Source organism: Sminthopsis crassicaudata, chromosome 3 (assembly GCF_048593235.1).
Source record: "Sminthopsis crassicaudata isolate SCR6 chromosome 3, ASM4859323v1, whole genome shotgun sequence".
Classification (NCBI taxonomy): Eukaryota; Metazoa; Chordata; class Mammalia; order Dasyuromorphia; family Dasyuridae; genus Sminthopsis; species Sminthopsis crassicaudata.
The window spans coordinates 605,993,681-606,007,522 of NC_133619.1; the positions used below are offsets into that span (position 1 = coordinate 605,993,681).

Below are 13,842 nucleotides of genomic sequence, written 5' to 3' on the forward strand. Positions count from 1 at the left end.
ATGAGTAAGTATCAGATGTTAAGATTCAAACCTTGACGCTATATGACCTTTTCCCCCTATACCAGGTAAGGAGAGGAAAGGGGAGTAAAGAACCTACTCTGTGCCAGACAGTGTGCTAAGTGCTTTCCAAATAGCATTTCATTTGACCCTCACACCAATTCTGGGAAGGAGGTGCTATTATTATCTTTATTTTACAAATGAAGAAACTGAGGCAGCCAGTTCAATTTAAACTGAGATTAAGTGATTTACTTAGGGACACACAGCTAGTAGTATCTGAGGCTGGATTTGAATCCAGATCTTCATGCTTCCAGGCCTAGTGCTTTATCCCTTCTACCACCAGCTGCTTTTACAGGCACTACAGTAAATCTACTATTTCTGAACCTCTCCTGTCATTACCTCCATTAATCTGACATATCTGAGTAGCTTTGTAGCAGAAGAATGATCATCATCATGATCTCTCTGAATTTTCTTGTGCAGGATGATAATTGTGGAAATACATATAAAAGAATTGCACATATTTAACATCTATTGAATTACTTGCTATCTAAGGGAAGGGGTGGGGGAAAAGGAGAGAAAAAATCTGGGACACAAGGTTTTGCAAGGGTGAATGTTGAAAACTATCTATGCAAATGTTTTGAAGATAAGAAGCTTTAATAAAAATAAAATTAAATTAAAAGAAAAAATCATAATCATCTCTCTGACTCCATAGAGTGCTGCCCAGTGATGGACTTAAGTTCTGATGATACAGATCACTCTCCAGCTGTTGTCGTGACTATAGAGCCCACAGATCATCATTCATCAAGGAATGTAGCTTTTGACCTCACCAACTACCAGTCAGCAATGGAAGTAACAAGTGACCCCTTAGAACACCTTCTGAAGGCTATACCTTCTGATCTCTCTACCTGTTCCTCCAGCTGTTATCTCTCCAGCCCTAGTTCTGCAGTGGATTTAAGTACCGATATTTCATCCTCCTCATCTGCTATGGATATAGCCACAGAACCCATAGACAATCATTTCACCATATTGCTACCCTCTGAGTCCCAGCCCTCACTGATGGTTATAGAGCAAAGCATTGACCCCACAGCCCTTTACTTAAAGTTTGATACGACTGAGGTCACACCTCGGGACTCAGACATGGATGTAAATGAGGTCACAGGCCACTGCTCGGTCATGGATGTAACTAGCAGCACCAACCTACAGATGAAATAGAGAAGAGGTTTGCTATGGGGTTAGAATGGGGTGGGTAGAAATTTGGCATTGATTGTAGGACTTTTGTGCCTTTTTGTCTGTTTTACATTTTTTTCAATAGTATTTTATTTTTCCAAATACATGTAAATATAGTTTTCAACATTCATTTTTGTAAGACTTTGTGGGCAAATTTTATCTCTCTCTTCTTTACCTACCTCTTTCCCAAGACATCAAGCAATCTGATATAGGTTGAATATGTGCAGTCCTTATAAATATAATTCTATATTTGTTATGTTGTGCAAAAACCCTTTGTTTTCTGATTTCATTTTAATTTTTGTTGCATTGATTTTGTTTGTGCAAAAACTTTTACATTTAATTCAAGCAAAATTATCCATTTTAAATCTTGTGATGATTTCTATTTCTTATTTGTTCATAAATTCTCCCATAGTCATAGATCTGAAAGGCAAAAATGTCCATACTCCCATAATTTGCTTATGATATTACCCCTTATATCTAAATCATGCACCATTTTGACTTTTTCTTAGTATATGGTGTTAGATACTGATCTGCCAAATTTGTTTTGCGTCTTCTTAAAAATTTGCTCTCAAGCAATCTCCAAGATTTTTCTTCTCCTAAAGGCACTCTTTAGTTCAGTGCTTCAGCAATCACACTGCATTACTCCTCAGCACACCAAGAGGACAATGTTAGGTCTTATCTTTACTGAGTTATCCTTCTATGGAAAAAGATAATGTCTTATTTAGAAATCTTAAATTAATATCTGATCCTAGTTTTTCTCCATGAGCGCTGCCCCCATGATAATCCTCCATTTCACCATCCTTATTTCCATGGATAGATGAAATCAATGGAGGTCTAAAGAGTCTATGCTTCTAAAATAAGCATTTATTGAGTGCCTACTGTGTGCCAAGCATTATGGTAAGGCTGAGACTACAAAGAAAAGTTAAAAAAACAGACTTTGCTCACTAGCATCTCACAATCTAATTGTGAATGGGGGTGGATAGAGACAACTATATACAAGCAAGCTATATACTGCACATACAAGCAAGCTATATACTGTACAGAATTAGTTGGAGACAGTCTCTGAGAGAAGGCTCTTGTGTTAAAGTGGATCAAAAAAGGCTTCTTGTAGAAGGAGGGATCTGGGCTGAGACTTCATATTCCCAATTATTGGTAGGTAGGTGGTCTTTTACTGTGTAACAATGGATTAGGATGGTGAAATGGAGGATTATCATGGGGGCAGCGCTCATGGAGAAAAACTAGGATCAGATATTAATTTAAGATTTCTAAATAAGACATTATCTTTTTCCATAGAAGGATAACTCAGTAAAGATAAGACCTAACATTGTCCTCTTGGTGTGCTGAGGAGTAATGCAGTGTGATTGCTGAAGCACTGAACTAAAGAGTGCCTTTAGGAGAAGAAAAATCTTGGAGATTGCTTGAGAGCAAATTTTTAAGAAGACGCAAAACAAATTTGGCCTTACTAATCCCATTTTTCAGGTGAGTAAACTGAGATTTAGATTAAATGACTAATCCATTGTTACACAGTAAATATCAAAGATCTTAAACTTGGGTCTTCTGACTCACAATAATACATTGCTCTTTTCCCTATTCCACTCAGGAAACAGGTTTCACTCCTTGAGTGGCCAATGGAATCCCAAAGGAAGTCATAAAAACTCCCACAGTAAAGTAGCATTAGGACCTGGACATTCTCAATGTCCATTCCAATTGAACTAAGGACTTTCCAGCATTCTTTAACTCACAGCTCCCAAATGATGTTTTCTCTCTAGAGAACCTCAGTGGTCTGTCTAATTTCCAACAATGTCGTATGGCTAAACTTTGTTTTCTCCATACAAGTAATTATCATTTTTTTCCACGGGTGTCTTGGCTTAGTATCCACCTGCCCTCTCCCGGCAAGTTTTTCCCTTCATTGACAAGACATGGTCAACTCTTCTCCCTGACTGCTGGTAGAGGTCTAGAGTGACACCTCTAATTATAGGGATACAATGATCTTCCATCCTCTTTTGGGGGCTGGGAACACCTGACTTTGGGCCTTGAGGAGACCGTTAATTTCCCTGCTAAACTCATTCCTTTCCCAAATAATCTCTTGATTATCATGAATTTTTTACCTTATACTTATTACCTTGTCCATAAAATGTTGTTTTGCCCATATTGATGTATGTGTGTGAGAAAGAGAAGAGAGAAAGACAAAGACAAAGAAAGACAAAGAGAAAGAGACAGAGACAGACAGACATACACACACAAAATGGTACATTTGTGAAATGGAAGAGAATACCAATTGTTTCATAGCAAAGAGATCTCTATGTCTAGATATTCTTGTGGGCAAGATAAACTCTAGCCAAGAAACCAAGACAACATGGTGTTCATCATAGTTACTTCCTAGTCCCTGCAATCCCCACCCAATCCTGATTCAGTTTCTCTTGTTGGGAATATAATAGCTGCCCCATCTGCAACTCATGGTCTTAGAGCATTCCCTCGAGGGGCACAGGGATGTTGTGACTGGCTCATAGCTACGTGTTCTTAGATCATAGATTTATAGCTGGAGGGAATAGTTCTGGGTCTTACTAACAGGCATAAGTAACCTTGGGCTCCAGGTGTGATAGAGTGGACATATCCCTGTAGGGACTGGAGATCCCCCAAACATGGTTTCAAATCATGACTGCCCCTTATTAATTATGTGACTGACTAAGAGAATCCTTTCCCCTCCTGGAAGCTTGATATCATCATCTGTAAAAGGAGGAGAAGCTTGAATCCATCAACCTCTGAGGGACCCTTTCAGTTCCAGCTATATGATGCTATGGGCAGATGGTCCCTCAAGGGCAGTCCCCTTCTAGAACTTAAGAAGTACTTATAATTGTTATTTTCTTTATATTATTTCTCTTTGTGTTGTGTCTGTTCTCTTCCGGTACTTAATGCCTGTTCATTGATTAACCCCTTGGGGGCCTGGCTCCCCTAATTTACACTGCCCTCTCCTCCCATCTCTGAGGACCTGAAAGGAACACTCACCCTCCTTGGCTCCAGAGAATGGGCTGGGCTCCCTTGTGGTCCAGCGGCGTGAAGCTTTGATGCTCCTGGCTTTGATGCCCAGACCTGTGGCAGCAGGGTGGGAAGAGGGGGGGCCCATCCTGTCTGGCTGGTGGAGGAGAAGTCCTAGACAATTCTGTCTTTGTGAGCCCCACCCCAAGGCATCCTCCCACCGAAACCTGCCTCCTCTGAATGGCATGTGGGGATGGCAAAATCGCTTTGGGGAGAGGAGTAGGAGAATGTCAGATCTCGGTGGATCTGGGGGAATGTGAGAAGGGTTGAGATCCCCTGGAGTTTTCATCTTTTAAAAAACTGCTTTTGGTCTGGATCTGTAGGGTTTTTGTTTTGTTTTATTCTTTTGTTTTGGTATAGAGAACTTCTAGCATGGAAATTCCCATCACCAAGCCAGAGCAACTTTTCCTTAATTTAAAGCTTTATAGAATTGTTTTAGGAATTTAAAGGTTAAGGGATTTGCCCAGCTAATGTATCTCAAAGACAGGACTTGAATTCAATTATCTGTGGGATCCTACTATAGAAACCTTGGAGGCCATTGAGTCCATTCATTTAACAGATAAAGGAACTGAGGCCCCCAGAGATTAAGTGGCTTGCTCAAGGTTTATAGGCAGTAAGCACCAGGGGCAAGATTTGAACCCAGGTCCCTGAACCATGCTCTTTTGACTGTCCACCTTGCCTTGCCTCCATCTTCCTGACTCCAAGGCCGGCCCTCCATCAACTGGAACAGAGAAGATGGAATTCAGACAGGAAGAGTTTTCAAGGTTGAGAAACATGGAACGTGTTTCCAGGGAGCTGAGTTCAAATCCCACCTTTGGCCCTGGCTTTGATGCCCTACTTCCCTGATTTCTCCATCTGTAAAATGGAGCTTGGACTCGATAGTCTCTGAGGTCTACTCTTCACCTGTGATCCTGATTTTGGGTCTGAACTTTGGCTCCGTATTTACAACAGCAACACAAGTGTGATCATGGGTAAGCCAACAGGCCTCAGTTTCCCCCTCTGTAAAAGGGGAGGGGAGGGGATGGACCAGATGACCTTGCAGCCCCAAAATCTGTTCTTTCAAGTCTATGAAATGGGTAGACCTACAGTAGCTCTGGGTCCAGAGAGATGGATTAATTGATCTCTTGCTCTTGCTCTTTCCAGCTCAGGATCTTTGATCTCAGGCCTGAGAAGAAAGTGAACATGAGTCACAGAGAGAGAAAGAGAGAGAGGAAGGACTGGGGCTTGGCCACTGACCACGGTGAGTCTATGGCATGGTCATAAATGGGACCCAATTTCCAGCCTTAGTTTCTGGTCCAGATGCTGTGAAACTCTGCTAGAGATGTAAAATACCTAAGAATCAGAACTACAAGGGAGACCAGAGACCATTCAATCCAACCCCACATCTCTTCCTCTCCTTCTACAGATGAGGAAGCTGGGGCACACACAAGTGTAGGATCACATAGCCAGTTTGGGACCAGATTCCTGGTTTCTGATATACCTTATCAACCCCACCACACTGCAGTTTGACTGGGGTGACAAGACCACCAAAGGCTTCACTAACTGAGATGAATCATCTTCCAACCTCCGTCAGGTCTGTGAATTCTTCCACCCTTTCTCTTCCCCCATTCCCTTTCTTGCCTCTCAGCTTTCTACTCTTCCATGTCATCCTTCCTCCTCCAACCTCAACCCATTCAATACTTCAAAGAGGTGGGAGGAGGGATTTCCCAGGTCTTATTTCCTACATCCTTCCATCAAGGACTGAGGCTACGGCAGCTACCCACACTTGCTGGTGAGGTGGTATGGCAGAATTGGCAGAGCTCCGCATTTGGAGACATGAGCCTTTTACTTCTGGCCTACTTATGTGATCTTGGGCAAATGGTTAGCCACTCTGGGCACTGCGCCATCCTTTGTTTAAAAAAAAATTAAGTGACTTGCTCAGGATCACATGACAAAAAAGTGTTTGAACTAAGTTCCTCTTGATGACATTCTTAACCATTGTACCACCGAGGGAATGGCAGGAGAAATGGGGATACTGGGATGCCTAATTAGAAGACGCTAATCTAGATAATTAGAAGAGACTGTCTAGTTTTTGTCTTTGTCTACAGCTCCTGGTATCATGCCTGATTCAAATAAACATTCAATCAACATTTATTGAATTCATTTGAACAGAATAAAAGTAGGGGAATAGTGCAAGATATGGATAGGAGACATTGGAGTTCCTAGGGAGGGGCTATCAGTGCTGAATAGTAAGGGGTATTGTGGGACACACAAATAGGGGATATTGTGGGATTTATTACTAAAAGATGTTGGGGTACCTACGTAGGGGACACAGTATGATGTTAAGTAAGAGGTGCTGTAAAGGACGGAACACTTAGTTGTTATGGAAGTTTAGGGGTGAAATCTCAGGATACTTGTGTTATTGTATTGATAGAAAGAATTTTAAAAATTATTTTAAAAGAATTAATAATATATTTTGTTTTCACCTTAATTTCTTTTTCTTTTTTTTAAATTAATTTTATAATTATAACATTTTTTGACAGTACATATGCATAGGTAATTTTTTTACAACATTATCCCTTGTACTCCCTTCTGTTCCAAATTTTTCCCCTCCTTCCCTCCACCCCCTCCCCTAGATGGCAGGCATTCCCATACATATTAAATATGTTATAGTATATCCTAGATACAATATATATGTGCAGAACCGAATTTTGTTGTTGTTGTTGCAAAGGAAGAATTGTATTTGGAAGGTAAAAATAATCTTTCACCTTAATTTCTTAATTTATTCCTCCTACTCCTTGACCTAGCAAATGAACTCTTATGACAAGCAAAAAAAAAAAAAAAAAAAAAGAAAGGGGGAAAATGGTTCAGCTAAACAAACCAACATATTAACTGAGTCTGACAGTATGTGTGGGACTTCTCTTTTTTAGTTTATAACTTATTTATTTTTAACATTCTTTTTTTTAAAAAATTGAGTTTCAAATTCTCTTCCTCCTTCCTGCCCCCTCCCTTCTTTACCCACTGAAAAGGCAAGCAATATGATATCAATTATACATGTGAAATCTTGCAAAACATAATTCTGTATTAACCATATCACAAAAAAGCAAGGAAAAATAAAGAAGAAAATTATACTTCTATTTTTACCTAGTGTTCATAAGTTCTCTCTCTCTAGAGGTTGAGAGCATTTCTTAAAATCATGAGTCCTTTGGAATTATCTTGGATCATTGTATTGATAAGAGCAGCCAAGTCTTTCACAGTTATCATCATTACAATGTTGCTGTTACCATGTACAATGATCTCTTGGTTCTGCTCATTTCATTTTGTTTCAGTTCAGATAGTTGTAAACCTGATTGTGGCTCCACAGTATTTGAATAGTTTCTTTCTGGCTGATTTCAATATTTTCTCCTTATCCTGGGAACTATAAAATTTGGTTATAACATTCCTGGAATTTTTCATTTTGGGGTCTTTTTCAGGAGGTGATTGGTGTATTCCTTTAATTCTTTGGATCTATAATAGCAGGAGAGTGTCTTGAAATATAATATCTAGGCTCTTTTTGATATAGCTTTTAGATGGTCCAATAATTCTTAGATTAGTTCTCCTTGATCTATTTTCTAGATCAGTTGTGTGTTTTTCCTGATGAAATATTTCAAGTTTTCTTCTATTTTTCCCTTCTTTTGACTTTTATTGTTTCTTGATGTCTTGCAGAGTTACTAATATCCATTTGCTCAATTTTAATATTTAAGGAATTATTATCTTCTGTGAGCTTTTGTACTTTCTTTTTCAGTTTGGTCAATAATGCTTTTAAAGTAATTCTTTTTCTTCAGTGAATTGTTGTGCCTCTTACCATTAGCTCAATTCTGTTTTAAAGTATTATTTTCTTTAGCATCTTTTATGTCTTTTACCAAAGTGTTGCCTCTCTTTTCACAAGTTTTGAGCCATCTTATTTCCTTCTTTAATTTTTCCAGGTATTCTTGTTGGATTTAGTTCCAAATGGTATTTTACTTTAAGGTTGTTTTCATATTCTTGTCTTCTTCTTAGATTGTTTTGGTCTTCCCTACCACTGTAGTAGATTTCATGATCAAGCTTTTTTTTATTATTGTTGTTTGTTCATTTCAAGCTTATTTCTTTTTTTTATTAATTTTTATAATTATAACATTTTATTTGACAGCATATATGCATAGGTAATTTTTTTTTACAACATTATCCCTTGTACTCCCTTCTGTTCTGAGTTTTTCCCCTCCTTCCCTCCACCCCCTCCCCTAGATGGCAGGCATTCCCATACATATTAAATATCTTATAGTATATCCTAGGTACAATATATATGTGCAGAACCGAATTTTGTTGTTGTCAAGCTTGTTTCTTGACTTTAAACTTTATGTTTAAAATTGGTCTCTGATCTCCTAGGGGTGGCAGATATCCCACTAGCTCAAGTTTCAGGCTTTTTAGTATTGCTATTTTCTTCTTTTTTTTAAATAATAGCTTTTTATTTCCAAAATACATGCAAAGATAGTTACCAACATTCACCCTTGGAAAGTCTTGTATTTCAAAATATTTTTTTCTCTGTCTTCCCTCCACTCCCTCCCCTAGACAGCAAAAAATCCAATATATGTTAAACATGTGCAATTCTTCTGTACATATTTCTACATTTATCATGCTGCACAAGAAAAATCAGATAAAAAATGAGAAAGAATAAAAAACAAGCAAACAACAACAAAAAGGTAAAAATACTATGTTGTGATCTATACTCAAGCCTCACAGTTCTCTCTCTGGATGCATATGGCTCTCTCCATCCAAAGCCTATTGGAATTAACTCGAATCACCTCATTGTTGAAAAGAGCCACATCCAACAGAATTGATCATCATATAATCTTGTTGTTCCCATGAACAATGATCTCCTGGTTCTGCTCATTTCACACAGCATCAGTTCATGTAAGTCTCTCCAGGCCTTTCTGAAATCATCCTGCTGATCATTTCTTATAGAACAATAATATTCCATAATATTCATATGCCATAACTTATTCAGTAATTCTCCAATTGATGGGCATCAATCAAATTTACTCAAATTCCAGTTTCTAGTCACTACAAAAAGGGCTGCTACAAACATTTTTGCACATGTGGGGCCCTTTCCCTCCTTTAAGATCTCTTTGGCATGTAAGCCCAGTAGAAATACTACTGGAATCTCAGAATTTTAGAGCTGAGGATCTTTATACCATAGAATGCTCTTTTCCCTTTTTTATTATCTCTTTGGGATGCAGACCCATTAGAAACACTGCTAGACCAAGGGATATACACAATTTGATAGCCCTCTGAATATAGTTCCAAATTGCTCTCCAGAATAGTTGGATCAGTTCACAACTCCACCAACAGTGCATCAGCGTCCCAGTTTTCCCACATCCCCTTCAACATTATCTTTTTTTTTTTATGATGATATCCTTTTGATATCTTTTTTATGATGATAACATCATTATCTTTTTCTGTCATCTTAGCCAATTTGAGAAGTATGAAGTGATACCTCAGAGTTGTCTTAATTTAATTACTATGTTCTATGTTAGTTCTAGGAATTTGCTATTTTTCATTGCTTCCAAGATGTGATCTGAAGAGATCTGGTCTTCTGGTCTGTGCTCTGGTCTTTACCTAGGAAGGGCCCCTATTTCCCTGTATCCACAAGTCCTAACATACCTCTTGGCCTTAGAACTGGGACCAGATCCCTCGTTCTACAGTCAAAAGTTCTGGTGCTCCTTCCTGCCCTAGAACTGTGATCAGGGTCTCTCTTCCCTTGTGACCAAGCAGAAACATTCCTCTCCACCCTGGAACTACAACGTAGAAGTTTTTATAGTATGCCTGTATTGGATTTAATGTATATTTTTACCATATTTAAACATATACTGGATTACATGCCATCTAGGGGAGATGGTGGAGGGAAATGGGAGGAAATTGGAACACAAGATTTTTCAAGGGCCAATGTTGAAAAATTATCCTTGCATATATGTTTTGAAAATAAAAAACTTCAATAAAAATACATGCTTGTAAAAAAAAAAAGTACACGTAGACAATAAAGTTGGTGGTTGGTACTGCACCCAGTGTCAGCAAAGGGTTCCCTTTGTTGTCCAACCCCGTTCCTGTCTTCAGGTTGAGAGCTTCCAAAGCTGCTACTGCTGCTGTTACTGTTGTGGCTGCCTCTAAGGCATTGTGTGTATGCCAGACTGGTCCCCACCACAGTGTCACACGCTCTCCTGCCAACCTCCTAAGTCATCTTGGGCTAGAATAATGTCTCACTCTGAACTTTTATTGGATCTGCTGTTCCAAAATTTGGTTGAGAAGTTCTTTTAAAATTATTTGGAAGAAAATGTCGGGAAAGTTCAGCTGAGGTGCTGCCCTTCCTCTGCTATCTTGGTTCCACTCCAACATGGGAGACTTCTAATGAATCTGAGAGGGAAGGGGCCCCTAAACCAGCTCAATTGCTGCCCTGACAACCCCTTGTTCCCAGATAATGGTGCCTGTAGGAACAATGAAGCTAGATGTCAGGACAACTCTTAACAAGGGGATGATATAGGACTAGAGTTGAGATTTGATTGATATGAGGAACTCCCAAGTGAAGAATCTCCTCCTCATGCAAATGACACCTTCTCATACTTAATAGTCTCATGCTATACAATCTTCTCAATTTAGAGAGTTACTTAGCATGCTGAGAGGTTAAGTGACTTCCCATGCCTAGTCAGTATGTATTAAAGGCAAAACTTGAAAGTGGAGTAGAGAGGCCAGCATTTGAACCCAATATTTCTGACTTTTGAATCAATGCTCTTTCCATTGTTGAAAGCTGAGTTTTAAATCTGCCACTTATTAGATAATTTGACTTTGATCAAATTATTTAGCCTCTTCAAGCCTCACTTTTCCTGGGCAAATTACTTAGCCTTTCCAAAGTTCATTTTCCTCTTTTGTAAAATGGGAACACTTTGATTAGCTCTTTTCTTGAGATTTTGTGAAGATCAACGGAGCCTATTGTTACTGCATAGAGTGGATAAATGTGAACCATCAACTCTTGTTCTGATTGTCCTATTTGGAATTCTAGAGCTGGAAAGACACTTTATTATTTTTAATAGTATTTTATTTTTTCCAAACACATGCAAGGATAGTTTTCAACATTCACTTTTGCAAAAGCTTGTGTTCCAAATTGTTTTTCTCCCTCTCTATCCTCTCGCTGTGACAGCAAGCAATACAGATTAAATATATGCAATTCTTCTAAACATATTTCCATATTTGTCATGTTGCCCCAAAAAACACATCAAAAGAAAAAAAAAACATAAAAAAGGAAAGAAAAACCAACCAAACAACAACAAAACAGTGAAAAGACTATGCTTTGATCCACATTTAGTCTCCATATTCTCTCTCTGGATGTAGATGGAATTTTCCATCCCAAGTCTATTGGAATTGCTTTGAATCACCTCGTTGTTGAAAAGAGCCAAGTTCCATCACAGTTGATCATTATAAAATCTTCTTGTTACTGTGTACAATGATCTCTTGGTTCTGCCTATTTCACTTAGCAATTGTGTTCATGTTAAATCTGGAAAGATACCTTAAAGATTATCTAGACATAGTTTTATGGATCAACCGTTTTGTTTTACAGATTAGAAAACTGAACCTCAGTAAAGGGCTCATGTTAGTGTTAAAGGGACATGTCCAATATCAAGGAGATCTTTCCTGACAGTGCTAGTGTTTAAATCCACACCCCAATTTCATATCCAATACTCACTTCACTGCATTCATACTGGGAGGCTGAGCTGCTCTGAAGACCTTATACTAATTGTTTTCTCCCCAAATTTCTAGGATACCCTGTTCTAATGAGATGTTATGCTTTCTGTAGGACTCTCAAGTAATTGTCTCCAAAGTTGCTGCAGTTCTTTGCACCAGTGATGGGTGGCAGAGGATGCTGCTGGATACCAAGGGAAGAAGGAAGCAGCAACATCTGGAGTGGTGTCTTATGGTTGGCATGCTTGAAGCTCAAGCTGTCTTCTCTTCTGAACGTCTGAAGTCTTCTGCCCACCTATAACCCAAACTCCTCTCCTCCTCCTTGCTCCGCAGAAGGATCCTTTGCCAATGTGTCTTTTCTGTGACGCAGAGAAGAATGGGAAATCTTTCTTTCCCTTTTTTACTCCCACCTTGCAGACTTCAGAAGCCACAGGGAGGAATGTCCATCATACTAGCTGCCAACTCCATGGATTTTCAGCTTCTTTTGGAGAGAGAGAAGCTAGGTGCTGGGTGGCCAAGCAGCAGAGAACGACCTCCAACATAGTGGAATAGATTCATATGCTGGCCTTGGGTATAGGACTTGGTTTATGAAGTCTAGAGTGCTTCATTAACAGGGGAATGGTAATCAGTCGGCTTGTTATGCAAAAGTAAAGGGGTGCCAAAGTTTCGGGGGGGATCTCACTGCTGATCCATGGAGAATATAGGAACTCAGACTCAGGGGTCTCCTTGAAGGCATCCCACAGGTATGGGGAAGGCTCCCATCTGTCCAGTTGGCCATTTGGCTTTTTTCCGAAACCAGCAAAGCACATTTAATGGGGGGATAAAAAAGGGGGGCTGCTATTTTGTCTCAGTAATACTGTTATACAAATCAACATTCCAATCCACCCACATGCTTTAAAACTTCCTGGTTATAATAAGAACCATCTCTAAGTTCTCGGACATTCACAGAGGGGCTTGGTGATGGCTAAGCCTAGAGGCTTGGAGTGGAGCACAAGGGCATGGGGACAGAGCAGAAGTCTGGAAATTCTGATTGCCTGGGTTCCTGATGTGGTGCTTTGTCAGCTATTCACGCTTAGGGAAGAGCCTAATAGTAAGTGATGGTTCCTCCTTCAATTAAACTCAAATGCACAAACATTTATTATGCACCTACTATGTGCCAGTCATATCTACTTTATAAAAGAGAGGCAGTTGATCAAAAGGTTCTTGATGTCCAAGAACTTTTAAGAGAGGAAGGTAGGAAAGAACCTCTTGATTAGAAGTCTGGGGCACCTAGTATCAGATTCAGATATTTGAAAGATGAGGTCATTTCTTGGGGCCTCAGTTTCCTTATTTGCAAAATTAAGGGGTTGAACTAGACAGTTTCTGTGGTCCCTAAGGTATGATCTTCTTTCCTTTGTCATGTGACATTAGGCAAGTCACTTCATAGTGCTCTGGAGACACTAAAATGAAGTCTTCCGGACACTAAAGTGCCCATTCTGTAACAAGTTCCTCACTGGGACTTCTCCCTCCACCAATGAAGGCACAGGTGCAGCCCCATACCTGCTCTAAGACTTCCTTTCAAAGTCCTCTGGGATGATGGAGAGGGCCCTGAATTTGCTGGATGACATTAGGCAAATCCCTTTACCTCTGTGCCTCAGTTTCAACATCTGTACAATGAGATGGTTGGAATCAGGGGCTTTTAAGATCCCTTCCGGTTCTGACTAAGAGGAGTGGGGAAGAGTCAGGCTGAATTGTAGATTTCCCTATTTTTTAAAGCTATGACAGCTGATATTTAAATAACCCGTTAAGATTTATAAAGGGCTTTACATGTATTATCTCACAATATCCTTAACCACCATCTTGGGAAATGCTAGCATT

The 13,842-nt window shown here is 39.4% G+C and overlaps 1 long non-coding RNA gene across 1 annotated transcript in view; it reads left to right on the forward strand.

Moving 5' to 3' along the window:
- The window catches only part of LOC141563968 (uncharacterized), an 18,101-nt gene extending 4,980 nt beyond the window's left edge, over positions 1-13,121 (forward strand). The window contains exons 2-5 of the long non-coding RNA XR_012488549.1: positions 710-1,216; positions 5,404-5,500; positions 5,666-5,833; positions 12,101-13,121. This is a non-coding gene — a long non-coding RNA (uncharacterized LOC141563968). The remainder of the gene's footprint in view (positions 1-709; positions 1,217-5,403; positions 5,501-5,665; positions 5,834-12,100) is intronic.
- Positions 13,122-13,842: the final 721 nt, after the last annotated feature.